The sequence below is a fragment of the Dasypus novemcinctus genome, chromosome 4 (genome assembly GCF_030445035.2).
Source record: "Dasypus novemcinctus isolate mDasNov1 chromosome 4, mDasNov1.1.hap2, whole genome shotgun sequence".
In the NCBI taxonomy this organism is placed as follows: domain Eukaryota; kingdom Metazoa; phylum Chordata; class Mammalia; order Cingulata; family Dasypodidae; genus Dasypus; species Dasypus novemcinctus.
Window position 1 is genome coordinate 81,736,600 of NC_080676.1, and position 7,411 is coordinate 81,744,010.

Below are 7,411 nucleotides of genomic sequence, written 5' to 3' on the forward strand. Positions count from 1 at the left end.
TTGCTGATAATACGGACTCAAGACATATCATCCAGTGAACTAGAGGATTAAATATATTATAATCTTATAGTTAACCCACAGATTATACTTGAACATACGAGAAGTAAGATATCTACAAAGAATTGCAACATCATTTGTAAAAGCAAAAGGCTGGGAATAACATAAATGTTCATCTATTGGAATTGATGAATTCAATTGTGGTATATTTATATAGTGCAGCTGTTTTAAAGAATGAGGCAATTCTATGTATAGTTGTATGGAATGATGTTCAGGATGCATTATTAAGTGACAAAACAATATGAACAATATGAATTGATGGGGAAAGAAAACCAACATATATACATCCCTGCTTGTATATTAGTAAAATATCTTTGAAAGATCACACAAAATTTGGTTAGCTTGATTTCTGCTGGTGAGTGGAACTGTGTCACTGAAGGTCAGGGGTAGGAGGGTAATAGTTTATTTTATATCTTTTGATAATTTCTGAATTTTGTACCATTTATTACTTTAAAAAATAACTTTTTAAAGGAGACAATTTAAGTCATTTAGGTAAGAGAGTATTGTGATCTGTGTTAGAGAAATGACAGTGGGGATGGGGAGAAATGGGCGGGTTTTAAGTATTATCAGCTGGATTTAGTATTGAAATGATGGTTAGTGACATCTGGGTTCTTCCTGGTTTGGGCAACTGGGTAGTTGGTGGTGTCACTTGGTAAGATGGCATACACAGTTTTCTTCCCTTATCCTCAGGCTTCTTCCCTTGTCTCTCATGATCTCATACCTTCCCATGACTGACTTCAGCTTTACCTCTATGTGGACAGTTCTCATATTTTTTATTTTATTTTTTCACTTCAGATGGGTAATGTGCCAATGTCATAACAAGGTATGAGGGTGGCACATCTCACACAAACACAAATATCCACTCATCATCCTTATGAACCACAAGAGAATCTATTTTTTATATCTTTTATACACTCTATACTACCGAAGTTATCAGGTAGCTACTGGACATCAACTCACATTTCTTGAATTAATTACAAGACTAAAAAAATCACACAATTTAGATTTAACATGGACCTTAGAAGCTTATCCATGGTCCAGCCATTTTATTTTTCCAATAAAGAACATAGGGCTCAATTGTGTGACTTAAAAAATTTTGTCATAAACTTAAATTGAAAAATGAATCTACATATTTTTACCTCCTTCTCTTCCTTTATTTAAATGATAATAAACTATAACATTACTAAGCAAAGGATACTAGTGTAACTTTGCTCTTTAACCACTTGTGGCAAATAGGCAACATGTGGGAATTAATGACTAAACTGTTTCCTTCCCCTGTGATCTTTGCCTCATTGGATTTCAAACATCTTTCTAGCTGCCTAGACTCAAAACCTCAGAGACATCTCTATTTTCTCCTTTTCTCATTACCCTCTCCTATCCCACACCCTGTATCAATTTACTGGAAAATCCTTTGGTTCTCCTTTAGAAGCATGTTATACTTGTATCTTTTTCTATATGTTATTACAACTATAGTTCAGACTCTTTTGCTGGGACCATAGCAGTGGCTTCCAAACTGATTTCTTTGCCTTTAGACTTTCTCTTTTTCATTTTCTGAACTACAGAAAAATGTTACGTTCTAAAAATATAGGTCTTATTGTGATCCTTTGTAGAATTTTCAATCACTGTTAAAAGCAGGCAAATTAAAGTCCCGGTTTCATGGATGGTGTTCAAGCATCTCCATGATTTGCAACTAGCCTTTTTCTCTGATTTCATTTCTGCATATATTTGCTGTTTCAGTCATAATCTGACTAAATAACTTGACTAGTTGTCTTTCCCCAAATTCTCTCTGTCCCTTTCCACTCATATGTATTCATTCGCCTTATTTCCTCTACCTGAAGTAATTCTTTCCTTGTATATTTTTGTTAAAGATTTATTTATCTTTCCAAGGCTGATTTATTTACTACTTACTTTAAGAAGCTTTTCTAGAGTAAACCTTTTCCTTACTACCATGTCTTTGAATAGAATAATATTCTGACACTTTGCTTTCCATTTTATTTAGTGGCATACATGTCCCTGTACATTTCTCTTTACTTGCAGAAATTATCTTCTTCATTTTGATATACTCCCTTCCCTTTCCCATATTTGCATTCTCTAGGTGCTCAAAAAAAATGTTTGCATTGAATTGAAGACTTTGTGACTCTTCCAGAGAACCTCAGTGATCTGAAATTGGATTCCTCAGCTTAGAAGCCAGAGAAATTAACCACAAAAATCTAAATAATAACTGAAAAGAAGTACCTTTGAAACTTGTTATACACCTAAATGGTATTTTCCACTTGTATTTTTTTTCAGTTTTCAAATGTCGTATTTATTTTGCAATTCATTACAATTGGTGCAAATTTCAAAAAGTGAAACATCATATCTAATATGACTGATTTCCCCAAAGAAACAGATTATGAATGCAAAAAAATTTTAATTTGCAATACTAATACAAATTTTAAACGTTTTTTGAAAATATATAGGATAGAGTATTTGGAAAAAAATATTTGAATTGAAAAGTTGTTTTGTTTGGCCGACTGAGAACATCACCTTTCTGTGCTTTACATTATTTCTTCCACTAGAGAGCAGCAAAGATCCATGATTGGGTTAGGCAATCGTTAATGGTTTGGGATTATCCTTGGAATACAGTTTCCAATGCAAAATTGTTTATAATGCATTTGCCATTAACTTTGGAAACATATTTTATTGGCTTTCTGAAAAAGTGGAAATTAACCTCTAGTAATATCTATTAGGTACAGTACTGTTATGTGGCAGAAAAATTCCCCTACCTTAGTTTCCAACTTCATTTATTTCATTTAATCACACATTACACATGTATTAAGCTCTGTTTTAGTATCTTTGCTGCTAAAACAAATATCTTCCAATAGGTTGGCTTGCACAGCAAGAATATACTGGCTCACGGTTTTGGGAATAGAAGTCCATTCAAGGTGTCAGCAAGGCATTGCTTTCTCCCAGAAAATGTGATGTTCTAGGGCTGGCTGCTGGTAATCCTTGATCCTTGGCTTTTCCATCACATGTCAGGGCATATGGTGGAAATTCTTCTTCTTCTGCTTGTTCTGTTGATTTCTAGATTCTGGCAGCTCTCTGTGGCTTCTTTCCTATTTGATTTTCACTCTGTTTATAAAGGACTCCAGTAATCCAGATTAAAACCCAACCTTAACTAAAGTAACAAAGATCTTACTTAGAATGGAATCAAACTCACCAGAATGCAGACCAAGGCCAAGAACATGTCCAAACTGGGGTGCACAATTCAATCCACTATTGGCTGTATTTTTTGAGGGCACTGGGAATTATAAAGCTGCATAAAAAATAGTCCTTGATGCAGAGAAGCCCACTCATAAAAAATTTATTTTAGTGTTTTATATTACCTACAATAGGGGATACAAATATGTACAAGACAGTAATATATAGTGTGCATTGAAAACTTATATGTTAGTTACTGTTTTAAGTGCTTTCTTATGTAATCTCACTACTCACAATATCTCTAATAAATTGGAATTAATATTCCCATTTCACAGATGGGAAATGGAGGCACAAAGAAGTTAAGTATCTTTCCAAGGGCTACATAACATATAATGGGTAGAGTCAGCATTTGAACCCAGTCAGTCTTCATACAACACTTGCACTATTCATCATTAAACTTATTCTGCTACCCACGTCGACTCTATCCTCAAAAAATAGTTTCTTAAGGAGAAATGAGACATACCAGAAAAATAACATCATATGAATGAGGTATTCCCTTTTGGGGCCTTATTTAGAGTCTCAATAAAGGCATTCCTTATTCCCACCTGTGAGAAATAGTGGGGAAATGGGGTCAAAATATCATCTTTATTACTGATAGAGGCCTAATTGGATGATTTAGCTTTAGATCTGTTATCCAAATGGGCCTGCTAGTACTGAGCCCCAGAATGAGGCAGACTCCTTTTCTCCCCAGTACCCCAGTCCCAGGAGGAGAAGGCACAGGTTTGGAGCAAGTCTCACCCCAACCTTCCATTCAGTGCCTGATCCCACCAGGGACAGAGTCCTTGGAGGAGCAGTGAAATGGAAGTTCCCTATAAGCAGCTTACTCATAAAAGGAAGAAGGGACGTTATGATTCCAGCATGCCGAATTTAGTCTCCCCAAATTAACAAAGAAATATACATCACTACTCTCCTCTTTGCAGAAAGAAGCCAGCAATTATAGTCATTGAATTCCTTCTAGGAAGGAAACATCAACAATAAGGGAGATTCCTTCCTTCCTTTTATTTCCTAGCTTCTGCTGGCCATTTATTAGTTAATATTTTGGAAAAAGACATTGTGGTAGGCAGAATAATGGTTCCCCAAAGATGTCTATATCCCAATCCCAGAGCCCATGAATATGTTAGGTTACCTGGCAAGAGGCAATTAAGGTTGCAGATGGAATTAAGGTTGCTAATCAGATGACCTTAAAATAGGGAGATTACAGTGGTTTATCCAGGTGGCCTTCAGTGTAATCACATGGGTCCTTAAAAATGGAAGAGGGAATCAGAAGAGTCAGAGAAATGGCAGTATGAAAAGAATTTGGCCTGTTGTTATTGACTTGAAGATGGAGGAAGAGGGCCATCAGACAAGGAAAGTGGGTGGCCTCTTGAAGGTGGAAAAGGCAAGGTAACAGATTCTCTCTTAGAGCCATCAGAAAGGAATTCCCCTGCTTTCACCTTACCTTAGCCTAGTGAGATTCATGTTGGACTTCTGATTTACAGAACTGTAAGATAATAATTTAGTATGGTTTCATGCTACTAAGTTTGTGATAATTTATTACAGCATTAATAGATAATAAATACAGATTTTAGTACATGGGTGTGAGGTTCCACTGTAACAAACAGCTAAATGTGGAAGTGGCTTTGGAATTGGATGTTGGACAGAGGCTGGAAGAATTTTAAAGAGAATATTAGGAGCCTAGATTGCCTTGAATAGACTGTAGAAATGGATCTGAGTGATTCTGCTAGTAAGGTCTCAAAAGGAAGTGAGGAGCATGGTAGAGGAAACACTGCCTTAAAAAATATCAAAATCATCATAAACAGATTGTTGGTAGAAATATGGATGTTAAACATGCTGCTGGTGAGGGCTCAGAAGGAAATGGGAAATGTTATTAGAAACTGGTGAAAAGGAAATTCCTGTTATGTAGTTGCAGAAAGCAGTTTTGCAGTTATGTGGAAAGTAGAAAATGTAAGCAATTAAGTTGAGTATTTAACTGAGGAGATTTCTAAGCAAGGTGTGTAGGTCTAGCCTGTTTTTTTTTTTTACTGCTTATAGTAAAATGTGAGAGGAAAAAGATAAATTATGGGAAGAACTGTTAAAAAGGAATCAGGATGTGATGCTTTGAGAATTCTCAGCCTATCCATATTGCAAAAAACATTAAAATTAAGAGATTCACTGTCAGGAAAGCATTTTTCAGAGAAAAAGCTGAGGATGTAATTGGACAACCTTTTGCTAATATCTCAGAAAGATCAGAAGTTCAGTGTATTCAGCCACACAAAGACCCTTTGAAAAGATTAAGCACATGACTCATAGATCCTCTCAGCCATCTCAGTAGAAGCCAAGCATAGAAATCAGATTATCTACGAAAGACCTGTGGAAGAGCCCCTTGTCCATTGGAATGAACACCCAAAACATATATAAGAGACCCCCGAGAGTCTTGGAAATATTATGTCCATAGAAACACTGCCAGTTATGTCTATCAGAACACTGCCATCTTGGACTGAGGGGAAAGGAGAGATGAAGTGAAAGGAGAGTGCCAGATTTCCGAAATTGTATAGGCAAGAAACAAGATGATAAAAATACTCAGCTGCAAATACATTTTACTTTTCATGAAAAGAAAGAATGATTTTGAGGGTGGAGCTGTGAGTCCAGAGGATGAAATCTCAAGCCAAGGTGCTAATTTAGACAACTAATATAGGCACAGACATTGATTTCCAAGTAGCTTCCGTAGGAATCCTTCATGGCAGAGAATAAACACTCACATATCTACAAATAAACACACACACTCACTTTTTCTCTCTCTCTTTCAGATCTAGGTTAATGCTCAAGTCTGCGGATGTATAATCTTTCCTTTTGCTGAAACTCTCCCCTTCACAATGTCTAAAAACTGTGCACTCTGCAAGATCTATTTCAAAGAGAGTACACACATAGGGGCAGAATCAACAAGAGAGTCAGGGGTGCCTTCCTAGGGTACCCCTGACTGACTCATCCAGTGTTGTCTGTCTCCTCTAGCGGACCTTCTTTTCAACTTAGAAAATCCTTGTTTATTCTTCAAGTCTCGTCATGAATATCAGCTTACTTCCCTGAGGCAGGGAATATGAAGGGTCTGGGATTTTACCCTACTTACAAGGTAACAAGTTAGCTTATTACTGTTTCATGTATGCTGGCAGAAGACCTGAGATCCCTGGATCAGAGACAAAGGCCTTTTTTACTCACAGCAAAAGCAGAGGATGATGTTTCATAATTGTGCCAGTTCCTCATGTCTTTGAGGTTTTACAGGAGTGATGGAGGTGGACCTAGATGGCTGCATGAATATGCAGTAGGTCTTGTTACAAGAGAGGAACACTGTGCTTGGAGATTCACTGATAAGCAAGCCTGTTCTTTGTTGTGGTGGGATACATTACTTTATCCCTCAAGGCTGTTTGTTGCAAATCCATCCCTGAGAAATAGTCCAGATAATGACAGGTCAGGGCAGCGGGAACATGCAGGGATGCTCAGGGTCTATGGCAAATTGCTTCTTTCAACAGGTACCTTATGCATTTTTATATATTATTTTTTCCCTATAGCCTTATTTTTTAACTTATATTGTATTCATATTACTCATTTACATGTCTTTCAGCTAGACTTTGATCTCCTTGAGGACAGGGACCATTTGTTTATGTGTATATATATATATACACACACACACACATATATATAAAGCTGTCTTTTTGGTGGGAGGGCACTTATTGGTGGGCATATTTGTACTCAAGGCTTTAACTGGCTTACATTCATAGCCCAGGCTCTTGGGCATACCTGTAAAAGTGGTAAAAATGGCTGTGATTTCAAGTGGGACATATAAATGCTTGTAATTTCATAAAAGAAAATGCAGTATTTATTAATGATAATGAAGTCCAGAAACTAAAGGAATTTTCAAATGGAGAAGGCAACTGAATTACACTACCTGACCCTAATAGTCTTCCTTCTTACGAGGGTCTTCTTGCAGATTTCTGTTTTGATTTTCCAACTGCTGAAGCAAATAGTATACATTGGGTTGGCTTAAACAATGGAACTTATTGTCTCATTGTTTTGAGGCTAGGAGAAGTCCAAAATTGTGCTGTAAGCAAGATATACTTTCTCCCTGAAGACTATGGCCTTC

At 36.6% G+C, this 7,411-nt stretch overlaps 1 non-coding gene across 1 annotated transcript; it reads right to left on the reverse strand.

Moving 5' to 3' along the window:
* Positions 1-846: 846 nt before the first annotated feature.
* On the reverse strand, positions 847-948 carry LOC111761215 (small nucleolar RNA U13). Its single transcript, XR_002794639.1, has one exon. It is a non-coding gene; the product is annotated as a small nucleolar RNA U13 (small nucleolar RNA).
* Positions 949-7,411: the final 6,463 nt, after the last annotated feature.